Below are 12,592 nucleotides of genomic sequence, written 5' to 3'. Positions count from 1 at the left end.
CAGATTGGCCCAGCTCTGGGCATTGTGATCATCTTGGTAGTAAATCAAAAGATTAAAGATCTCTCTTGCTCTCTCTCTTTTTCTCCTTCTTCCTTTGTAACTATGCCTTTAAAATAAAAATAATGAATAAATAAATCTTGAAACAAAAATGGTAAATAAAAATTTGGTAGAGACAATGCTGAGAAAAGTAATATTTCTACAGTTCAACATTATGGAATTAATTGACATGGTATTGAGTAACTAATATGTTTTAAAAAACGCAAGTTCTTAACCACCTCCTGTGACTACTTCATTGACATTTCAATTTTAGTTTATACACAGAACCGGCCACTACACACCTTAAAATGGCTATAGAGTACTATTCAGCTGTCTCATGTCTATTTTCATTTTAGTATTTAGCAGTTTATAGTGTTGAAGCATAATTTTGCTGAACTTGGCAGATTTTAGGATAGTCTAATCTGGGTTACAACTCTAACAAGGCATATGTCAACAACTGAGATGCAGAGCAGTTTTAGGAGGGGTGTGCAGAGTAATCTTTAGTACCTTAGTGAGGAGTAACTAATCTTTGTGTCCTACCTAGTAAGGTATGTGTGAGTTCATGCTGACCATTTCCTACCTGGTTCTAAGCTTTCCTTGTCAATTAACTCCATAATGTTGTAAATTGTCGTTGATGTCATGTTGTGGCTTTAAATTGATCAGGATGATATTCTGCCAGCTCTGCCTTCAGACCAGAGAGGTCTCCCCAAGAAACTGTTGAATTTACCTGGACAATAAGATGTTGGACTCTATGCTTGGTATACTCTTGCAATGAAAGAATCTTGACTGAATTTGAAATATAATACAGCAACAAGGTGGAGGAATCCACCGTGGGGGGAGGGTACGGGGAAGGGTTGGGGGATCTTCAGAGCCTATGAAACTGTGTCACATAATGCAATGTAATTAATAAAAAATATATATTAAAAAAATAAAAAAATTTTTCTGCAGTTCATTAATCATTTTGTTTCCCTCTTTTCAACTACTTCAACGTGTTTTGCCAGCATTCAACATTGGCAGAGTTGTGGACGTTTTTTTCTTCCTAATAAATTTACTTCTTTAAACATTTATCTTAAATAAAATAACTACTGTGTAAAATGAGACTTAAAACGTATGGGAAATACGGGTGTAAAACATTTACATGTGGTTAATTGAAATATTAGGAAAAAAAATTGTAGCAAAATTTTTGGCTTTAATTTCATTTCCATGATTCTTTTGAAGCATCTTCATGTGCGTGTGTATGTGTACATATAAAACAAGCATTCACATATGAATCTATTTGCTTAGTCTATATTTATGTATCTATATATGCATCTGTATCTCTCGATATTGAGCAAATATTTAAGATGTTGAGGTTCATATGTCCCTCTCCAGAGTTACTTCACATTATGTATAAAGATGAAAAACTCACAGGTGAAATGGCAAGCAAATTAAGGAGCAAAGAATTGTTTTAAAAACAGTTTACATAAAGCAAGGGAAAATAATCAGTATTTGTCATTCTGAGTCCTACTATTTCACTTAACATGATGTCTCCAGCTGGGCCGATTTCTCTGCAAGTGGTAGAACTTCATTCTTGTAGTAGCTGAGTGATAATGCACTGTGTACTTATTCCTCTGTGCCGCACACTTTAGTTGAATCCAATGTTGTGGCCAGTGCTGCTATAAATACGGTACAGGTAACTCTTTGATTCGTCGTGTTCAGGCTTTTTAGGTATGTCCCCAGAAATGGAAATGCTGAATTGTATGGCAAGTGTATTTTTAATTTTTAAGAAACTCCCCACACTTTTTTCCACAGCGGTTGTACTAACTTATATTCTCACCAGCACTGCCTGAGTATTTCTCCTCTTGTCCACATCCTCGCCAGCAGTTGTGACTCACTGTGTTTTTGGTTTGACCCATTCTGACATTGTGAGGTGACATCTCATTGTGATCTTGATATACACCTTCCTGACGACTGGTGATGTTGGGCATAAGGACCTCCATAGATACAGACAAAAATTCCCAGCCCATATAATGAAGTAAGGATAATCTTTTTGACAAATGGTGCTGGCAAAACAGGCTTGCTCTATCTATCTATCTATCTATCTATCTATCTATCTATCTATCTATCTATCTATTTATCTATCTATCTCTATGGGTGAAATTAGATCCATATTTCTCACAATCTACAAACATCAATTCAAAATGGATCAAACAACTAAATTTAAGGTCTAAGACCACAAAGTGCCTGAAAGAAAATGTAAGAGAAGCAACACGAGAGGTTCATGCAGGGATGACGTCTTACACAAGATCCCCAAAGCAGCTTCTTCAGAAAAAAAATAGCCACACCTCTAAAAATCCAAGAAATATTTATCATTCTTTCTTGTCATGCATCATCTAATACTCTCTATGTAATATGAATTTCCCCAAATGGAAAACAGGCCTTGGAAATGTGTTAGTGTCTTGAACTGGTTTCATGAAAAGTATGGGTCAAAGTCAATGAAGACTCTGAGAGTGGAGGTATTACTGCACACAGGTGTCTTACTTATCCTTTAAACTTTTGATAAGATTACCTAGTTCTGCCTGACTTTCCAATTGTTGTAATCGACTTTCAGATTTCACCTGTCAGTGTCAGGATCTGTTTTGATGTTAGTGATTTGTGCTTTAATGTTTTGCTGAAAGCTGACTGATCGAGATCTCTTCATACAGCGGTTTTCTTCTTAGCCATATTTTATTGAAATGTCAACTAAGACTAGAATTTTTTTCTTCCCACAGATTTTTGAAACTTAGAGTGATCTTGGCTGCTGCGCGATACTTTAGTAATGTTGCCAATCCCCTGATAAGTTGTTCACATCAGCTATTTAGCCCCAGTGCCTAAGCTAGGAACTCACAATGACTGTCTTCCCCTTCTGCTTCTGCAATTCCAAGAGTTATGAATATTAAACTGTACTTGCCCCAAAGCTAAAGCATATGCATCAGGATATTTGCTGAGATCAGGAGTCTGGACCTCATTTTAAAACAACATCATTCATAAGAAAGTATCACAAATACATGACATTTGGAAAGTAAGAAAGAAAAGGAACCTTTTATCAGGTTTATTTAGCATAAACAAACACATTCATTTGTTGGAAGTCACTGTGAATAATGCACTGGAGTATCTTACATGAGGCTGATGTTAAATTGTTTTAAGAAACTATGGGAATGGAAGAACTATTGAATTTGGGACCTGTAATCATTCCCACTGGCTCCCATTTGTATGGATTTTCATAATTTTAAATATTTTAGACAATAAACATTTCAGAAACTCATGCTACATGATAAGTTACATTTATATTTCCTTTCAATTTTGTAAGAATGTTATTTCCAACATAAACATCAACTTCACCATAAAAATTACTCTTTCCTGTTCAAAGTCATAGATATCATGACTATGGCAATGTATCAAAGTATGTAAACATTTAGGGGAAAAAAGAGAAGAGAAGCTCCAGCTTCAATTCCAGCTACAGTGTTTTGAGTGAATCCTCATTTGCTAAGACAGGTCATTCAGGAGGCCACAGAGTGACTTCAATGTAATAGAACACATTTAATTTCTGCTTGGCTTCTTTGAGCTGGTGTGCATTATTTCATTAATAAAGGAGAAGCTGCAAGAAAAATTTGTTTTTGCAATTCTTTCTCTATACTTTGAAAGGAAGCAGACTGTTCATTTGGATGAGTTCCCACACACTGCAGCACTGGCTAAAAGGTTTTTAAATGTAAATCCCAACACATGAACACTACTGGACAATGCAATTGCAACCACTGTATGATGATCAAACTCTGCAGAGCAATTCATGGTCATCTATTCTCAGGGATTCTTGATTTGTAACCCTCCTATGGAGCAGGTGGAGTCTGAAAAAGGCCCAATCAACAGGGGGGTCTTCCCTGGCCACCATGTTTTTTTTTTTTTCAATACACAATAGGGAAAATTCTTTGGAGATTCTGTTCTACTTTACAGCTTAGATTTCAGACTGAATCCCCCTAACATTCAGTCTGTATGAGCAAAGACAAATTGCAGGACAAAACAAGACAAAACAAAACAAAACAAAACAAAAGGCAGCTAGTCAAAATGGCTATATGGTAATAGCTTAACACTAGCAAAAAACAGGAGAAAGCTCACACTTTGCTTAAAAGATACAAGCAATAGTGACTTTAAGGTAAGGCAATTAAAATAAAACTTGGGTCCCATAGTTTCATTTCAGTTGAAAAAGGTTGATATTTATTAATTGTCAATTTCTTTGAATCGAACCCCATCACCCCTGAGAGTGATGTTAGGACCTCCAAAATTTGAGAATAATCTCCTTTTTTAACCTCACTATAAAAAAAACAAAAAACAACACAAAACCAGACCTGCTTCTTAAAATGTTCCATGCAAACACCTCTGTAAACCAGCAAGTGTAATGATATAATTCGGAATATGCGGTACTTGACGTCAATCCTTATGCAATTGTAAGAGCGTGTAATCCCCACCCTTCCCTCCCTCTCTTCCTTCCCTCCATCCTCTCTCCGTATACTTTAAAAAATCTGTTTATTTCTTTACATGTGTATTTATTTACTTGAAGGCAACTATATGCATGCATTGGAGGAAGAGGAAGAATCTTCTCGCAACAGGTTCGCTCCCTAAATGACCGCGATGGCCCAGCTGGTGTAGGCCATGGATGGGAGCCAGGAGCTCCACTCAGGTCTCCCACGTGGGTGGCAGGGCTCACGCACTCGGGCTGTCATCTGCTCTTTTCTCACTGGGGCAACAGCTGGAGGAGTTGGATTAGAAGCAAACCTGCCAAGAGTGATATGGGATGTTGGTGTCACAGGTGCAAATTTAAATCACTGTACTCTAATACCAGCTAATATCATGTTACTTTCATCTTAACAGTCTAGTTTTGTTTTCATAGAACAGTTTTGAATTAAACTCATGTTCCAGGAAACCTACCGTGTCAATTCTGTAGCTCCCATTGTTTTCCAGCACATCGTCCTAAGAGTCTGAGTCTTTTACTGTCCAATGTTGGTGGGTTCCAGGGCTGACCCATAGGTAACACTTCATATGGTGCTGGTTTGGCTTCTTGTATCTTTCTATTTCTTTGTTTTAGTAGTCTATAAGAAAAAAAAATAAGGTGAATTAGATGAGCTGGCTGATTTTCTTTTCTGTGTAACTTCACTACTGGTATGTGTAACAGATACATGTGATGTTCTTCTGGTAGAAGAGACTAAAATGTTTTTACAGGCACTTCTGGGTTGCACAGATTCGTATCGCATGATAACTTCCACTGTGTGGGAGCCCACTGGCTGTCCTCTGTGAGGATGTCTTTGCAGCGTATATTTGCAGATTTTTTGGTCTTTCTTTTGGAACATTTACACTCTTTCTATTTCTCCATGCTTACTGACCACACACTGTTATCAACTGCTAAAACTCTGTCCACTTCCCAATGCCTACTCAAATGTTACAATCTCCTGAAAGCCTTTAGTTTTCTCTGTAAGAATCTCTATAAGACTTTGTGCCTTTTTCTTTCACTCTTGATTTGTTGTTTGTGTCTTATTATCTGCTTGATTGTAGACAATTGTAGTAGCAGAATACAATAAATGGTACTGCCTTATCTCCCCAATTATTGATAGAACTGGATACCAAAGACTATATGGAAGCAATTTACAGTCTAAGTATTATATCATAGGGTATAGTACTAGGCTATTTTGATTATTACTGCTCAGTGGTATGCCTTGAAATTTGCTCTTATGATTTTCCCAGTTGTTTGTTTATTATTTTTTTTTGGTCAACATCATTTTATCTATCTATCTAAGGTCTCTTGTGTTTCCATATGAATTTTGGCATTTTTAAAAATTTCTATGCCTGAAAAGATTGTTCTTGGAATTTTTTTATTGGGGTTGTACTGAATCCATAACTTGCTTTGAGTAGTATGGACATTCTGATAATATTAACTCTTCCAATCTATGGACATGAAAGATTTTTCTATTTTTGCGTTTTCCATTTCTTTCTTTAATATTTTCATAATTTTCACTGTTGATATCCTTTGTATCATTGGTATCTTGAATTAAAATTTTCCAAAATATTTAATTTAATTTTTTTGGCCGCTGCTAATGATATTAACCTTACAAGCTATTTCTTAGCTCTGGCATTGTATGTACAGAGGCTATTAATTTTTTGAATTAATTTTATGTCCTGCAACTTTACCAAGCTCATTCTTATACATTCAAATAGTATCTAAGGTCTCCTGTCAATAAGATCATGCCTTACAAACAGGAATATTTTGACTTTCTCTTTTTCTCTTTAGCTCTGGCTAAACGTCTAGAATTATACTGAGGCCTCTGCTGTGACTGCCACATAGGATTTTACACAAGAAAATAAAGTGAATTAGGCCTGTTAAAGTGGAGATTCTTGTCTGGTTCTTGAACTTGGTGAAAATGGTTTTAACTTTTTGCCATCTGATATGATGCTAGCTATGGGTTTGTCATATATTGCTTTGCTTTGTAAAACCCAGTTTTTTGAGCTCTGTGAGAATAAAGACCCTGCATGCTACAGCCTAGGTTAATGTTCATACTAAACATATTGTTGAATGGAGGACAAGATTAGATATTAGGGAAAGAAGCTTGGAGGACTAATTCTAGCCACAGTTGGAAGCTATGATATACAGTACCCATTGTGAAATAAGCCATCAACTGGATGGGAAGTGGAGCAGCTATCCGGTGCCCATATGGGATCTCGGCAGATGCAAGGCAAGGATTTAGCCACTAGGCTGCTATGCTGGACCCTACTGAATTCTTTAAATGCTTCTGATTACATTATATAATACTGCCTTTCCTATGATTGCAATTAAATCACCTATGTATCTTAATACAATTACATTCAATAAGAATTTTTGGTTGGAAAATATAAGCAAGTGGGCCCAGCACAATGACCTGTGACTGATTCTTTTCCACACCTGGGATCCCATATGGGAGCCAGTTCATGCCAGCTGCTCCACTTCCCATCCAGCTCCCTGCTTGTGGCCTGGGAAAGCAGTTGAGTACGGCCCAAAGCTTTGAGACCCTGTACCCATGTGGGAGACCCGGAAGAGGTTCCTGAATCCTGGCTTAGAATTGAATTGGCTCTGCTCCATCAGTTGAGGCCACTTGGAGATTGAACCAGTGGATGGAAGATCTTTCTCCATCAATCTGACTTTCCCAATAAAAATAAATAAATATTTTAAAGAAAGAAAGAAAAAAAACCAACCAATAAATCTTTAAAAAAGAAAAAATATATAAGCAAGCAAAAATATAATAAAAACCCTCAAAACTTCAAAAAGATCCAGCTATTATATAATATTATATATATATATATAACATTTATTCCTGAGAAATTTGAAAAAGAACTAGTATATAACTTACTATATTATCTTTTCTAAATGATACACATTCAACAACTTTTATCAGCATTTTTATGTCTGTGCTTGTGATTTTCTGTAAAATCTCAGATGGACTGACTAACTTTGAATTTGAGCTGCAAAGCATGACACCAACCCAACATTTCCTCCGACCCAACAGGGGTAACATTCCTACATCATGCATCACCTTGTTTTGACTGTTGCCTTTTCTCAATTGCATTCCCAGCCTAAAGTGCTTTTATTTGACCAATCCAATCTTTTCAACTTTCACCAGCTAACAATAGCTGATTGCTCTTGTCAAAAAATCATGTCATAATAACTATGCACTAACCTCTTAACCTGGCTGGTAGTTGCATATGAAAAACTGTTGGAACTGACACCACCCTGCTGTGGAATCTAAGTATTTAAAAATTAGCCTAAAATAGGTGAAAACATCTTGTTGTAAGCACTCATTTCTTTTCCAGAAATGTAATAATCCCTGTTCCGTTGCTAGCTGAGACATCATGTGCATGGATTAGCTGCCAGAGTGGCAATCTTCATTTCCACCAACACGTAACTACTGGTAGACCATATCTGATCTCACAGTGAGCTTCTGTGTAAAATGAAGGAACTGAGGTTTTATGCACCTTTAAAGAAGCATGTAAAGCAATTTTTATTCATAGCAATAATAATGGCTATGATAGCAAGTGTATTTTTAGTACCCATTTCTCTGTTTCATTATCCCATTTAACTCTGAAAGCAATGCTGCCACAGAGGAGTAATTATTCTGTTTACAGATGAAAAAGCAAAACTGTAGAGAAGTGTTGTGTTTCCCACTTTACACAGTCAATGAGTGGGTATATTACCATTAGATGCTGTGTTTAACCACTGCCGTATCCGGACAGGTTTTTGTTTTTGTTGTTGTTCTTATAAGTACTTTTTACATCAGGGATTAAACAATCCTTTCCTCCTCTGAAATACAGTAAAAATTTCAGCATGAGGACAAGACATTGAGAGTTACTAAATGAATGAGCAACCCTTGGATATAATGGTGTTAACATCCAATATCTTCTGCAAGACACAATCAAGGTGCAGTCCAACGTTTCCTTTGGAAAGTACATTTTTTAGAACAGTAGAGCTGGTGCACTCAGTGAGGTTTCTGAACACAAGTAGACTCCTGCTTAACAAAGACTGATCAGCAGAGAAAAAGCTGTATGTGTGTGTGTGTAGATTTATTTTGTTTGTATTTGTAAGGAAGAATTACAAAAAGAAAGACAGAATGAGAGAAAGATCTTGCAACTGCTGCTTCACCTCCCAATGACTGCAACAGCCTGAACAGGGCAGATAAGAAGCCAAGAGCCACAGCTCCTTCTGGGTCGTCATGTGGGTGCAGGGGACCTATGACTCGGATCATCCTCCACTACTTTCCTAGGCCATAAGTATGGAGCTGGATCTGAAGAGGAGAAGTCAGGACACGAACTGGTACCCATATGGGTTGCCAGCACCACAGGGCGGATGAGCAGTCTTTTGCACCACCTGCCAGACCCAATTTTTATGAAGCACTTTATGGAAATGAAACAGCAAGAGAAGGACACACGAGAGAGGGAGAGAGAGAGAGAGGGACAGGAAGAGATTGGGAGGGAGGGAGTGAGAGAGAGAGAGAAACAGAGAGACAGAGCCATTTGGCTAGTTCATTCACAAATGGCTGCGAGAGAGAGAGAGAGAGAGAGAGAGAGAGAGAGAGAGAGAGAGAGAGAGCCTGTTTGCTAGTTCATTCACCAAATGACTACAACAACCAGGGCTGGGGCAAGAGGAAGCCAGGAACCTGGAACTTCATTTGAATTGTCCACATAGGTAGTTGGCACTCAAAACACCTGAGGGATCTCACATTGCTCGCCCCCACACTATTAACAGGAAGTTAGATTGGAAATGGAGGAGTGGAGACTGGAACCTGTTCTGCCTCAACATCCTTAGGATACCTCTGTCCTTCGGGATCTGATTTGTCTGAGCAAATGTATAGATCTGTAATCACCTGCTGGCTATGCACAGCATATCAGTTCTGCTACCTTCTGATATTGACCCCAAAGCTATATTTTTTTTTCTCAAAAACAATAGAGAATTATAAAGAGTAGCATTTTGGTTCTTGAACAGTAAAGCCTAGCAAGAACTCCACTCAAAGGACAAGCATATGATTAGGCAAAAATTCCTTCAAATCAAGGACTTACACATAAGCCCTTTTACAACAGGTTCCTTTTACAACAGGCTCCAAAGTCAGATTGGAATAATACAAGATGGAGGTTGAGTTCCGCAATCAGGGTATCTCAAATTCTTCTTAATTTGTGACAAGATTTGTTCTAAGAGTTTTTGGACACATAGATTTGAGTTAAATAATCATTAATGCTGAGAGTTGGAAGATCCATTCTGGTAAGTAGCAAGTTGAGCAAACAAGCAAGCGGACAGGTTTGCAGAACCTGGCTCTTTGGTGCTGTGGGAAATAGGGCATTTCAGAGTAAAGGTTTGGTGTCACTGGGCTCTGTCTGCTTTCTTCTCAACTTCTTGGAGATGCTTAACTTTACTGTTGTTATTCAAGGAACAGGTCAAATATATTCCTTTTGATGATTCTTTGTTTTTATATCTTTTTGACTTTGAACTATAAGGAAAAGAACAAAAGAAAACACTCAAAAATATATTTCTCTTTGTGTGTACCAGTATGTTAAGCAGAAATTCAATGGGATTTTTTTCTGTATTATCTGAAATTGGCATTAGAAAGATACTTTCTTTTTATTTCTCTAAGATAAAATTTATGATATATGTCCTAAAATGGCTCTTCTTTTTCTAGTCGTCATTATAGAATCATATACAAAATGGATCTCAATATTAGTGGCACGTTAAAACTAAAGATTTTTTTAGATTGTTATTTATTTTATTATTTTGAAAGAGAATAGGGGCAGGGAAAGATTACGCACCTGCATCTCGTTACCAGAACATAGGTAGTCTGGGTGTCTCAGGTGTGTGGCAAGGACCCAACTGAGTCATCAACCTGCTGACCAGCCTGGTGGGCGATGGTTGGAAGCTGTTGGAATTCAGGTAGAAAGCAGGTTCTAGAACCCAAACACTCCAATATGATCTGTGCATATTCCAAGTGGTATCTTAGATGCTTTGCTAGATGCCTACCCTGCCTGGAAAGAAATTTTCAATCCAAATAGCCAATCATATCCCAGATCAATAACAAAAGAATTTCTGGCAACACTATTTTTAAACTTACACTAGGTGCCTTTTTAAGTAACTGACACTGCTTTGCAACAACCATTTCATCATCAGATTTTGTCAGCAGCACAGAAATTTTATTTGCTGTTTAATTGTGCATCAAAGAAGATGACAGTGAAGGAGCATTTCTAACATGGATGCCTGCTTTGTAACCCCTCTCACACTTGAGTGTCAGCAAAGGCTCGGTGCTATGCTAGATACGATCATGGTAAGAAAGTCTGACCTTACGAAACATGAGTCTAACAAAATCAGAAAACATTTTCAAAAATCAAGAAGACCGCATTGTGTTGCTAGTTAATTCTCAACAACTGCACGGGAAAAGTCATTGTTTAAATTTCCTAGACAACTCAGGTTGATGGAACATGACGACCACCACTGCCCCCTCCATCAGTAAAGCCCTTTCTACCAAGTACGTTAAATAAGTTGATGCATATTGACGACATTCTTGGGAAGAGAACAGAAGGTACGACAAGCCCTTATTCAGTGTAGCAACAACCCCGGAAAGATGACTAATAAAATCTTGTATCATTTGCTCACCCACTCAATGCATTTCTGTATACTTCAACCTGCTGAAAATTATTACTCTGAGATATTAAAGTAGTTCTTTCAGTTAGAAAGTATGTTCGATTGATCTGCAAAACATAGATATTCAGAACATAATTGAATTAGAAAAAGTGTTGGCAGTTCTAGTGAACATCAAGCCTTTCATTTCTATTATAATGAAATTGCACTAATAGATTTTTTAAAAGTTTTTATTATGTTTCCTGGTCAAATATCATTAGCATATAATAAAGGTATCATGTGGCATACATCTATGTCAAAATTACTATGGGCTTTGGGGTTCCCTCGCTGGGACTAGTATATAGTTGAGCTAATTAGTCTTCTATTGTTCTTTTAACAGTGAGGCCAATGAGATATTCTTATTTAGAATGGCATCACAAGAATTCTTTTTTTCTCCAGTGGTCATATTTCATAGCACTTAGTTTTTGAACATGATATTTTAAAAGCAGATACCTTTTAATACAGTTAATTTGTAGGTAATTGTAGGACTCAGTGTGTACGTGGGGTGCTATGAATGGCAGAACATTAATGAACAAATTTCTTGTGCCTTTACTGAACATTGTAAGGCTGAAAAAAATCCATAACAATTTTGATGGTTATGGCTGATGCCCTTTTGTCTGTTACAATTTTAAAGATAACTTTAGTCAACTGGAAAGCATATGTTAAAAGGGAACAGCTCAAGTGAAACAAATTCTTCTTGCTTTTGTCTCCAAGTGAACTGCACTGTGAAAAGACACCAGATACGTATGCATTGCCTGAGAGAATTGCAGTGTGAGATAAGGTGTATGTGTCGAGTAACAGGAAACCTCTTTCTACTACCAGAAATATTTAAAAATGGAAAAGCCTGTTAGTTTTTTTTTAAAACAAGTGAAACAAGTCACTTAGTTAAAAAGTTTCTTTGTGGGAATATACATTTTTCATGTGCGTTGTCCTGGTAGATTTCCTAAAAGCTGATGCTAGAAGGCAAATATTACCACATGAAAGAATTGATGACTACTCAGGTGTGTGGAATGAAGTTCAGCCGAAGCACATTCTAAAAGAATAACCCGAGTTTAGGCAATGAAGTTATTCATGATTTTCTCATCCATTAACAGTCCGCAGTGAAAAATGAGAACGGCTTCTTTTTCCTTGCATTGCTTGCTAACGAAGCTGCTCGAATATTATTTGATGACTCTTTGTCCAAGTTGTCCCTGTGGTCAGCTTGAAAGACTCTGCTTCATCTGGACCACAGAAAGGTCACTGCTTTCAATTTGTTAAGGAATGTTTTTCATGCAATTGAGATATCCAAGTATCTGTACATAAATCCAGCTTCCACCAAAGGTCACATTAAAGCAGTCAGATTCTGAGAAGACAGGTGCAGAATAA

Source organism: Ochotona princeps, chromosome 25 (genome assembly GCF_030435755.1).
Source record: "Ochotona princeps isolate mOchPri1 chromosome 25, mOchPri1.hap1, whole genome shotgun sequence".
In the NCBI taxonomy this organism is placed as follows: domain Eukaryota; kingdom Metazoa; phylum Chordata; class Mammalia; order Lagomorpha; family Ochotonidae; genus Ochotona; species Ochotona princeps.
This window is presented reverse-complemented; position numbering follows the sequence as displayed.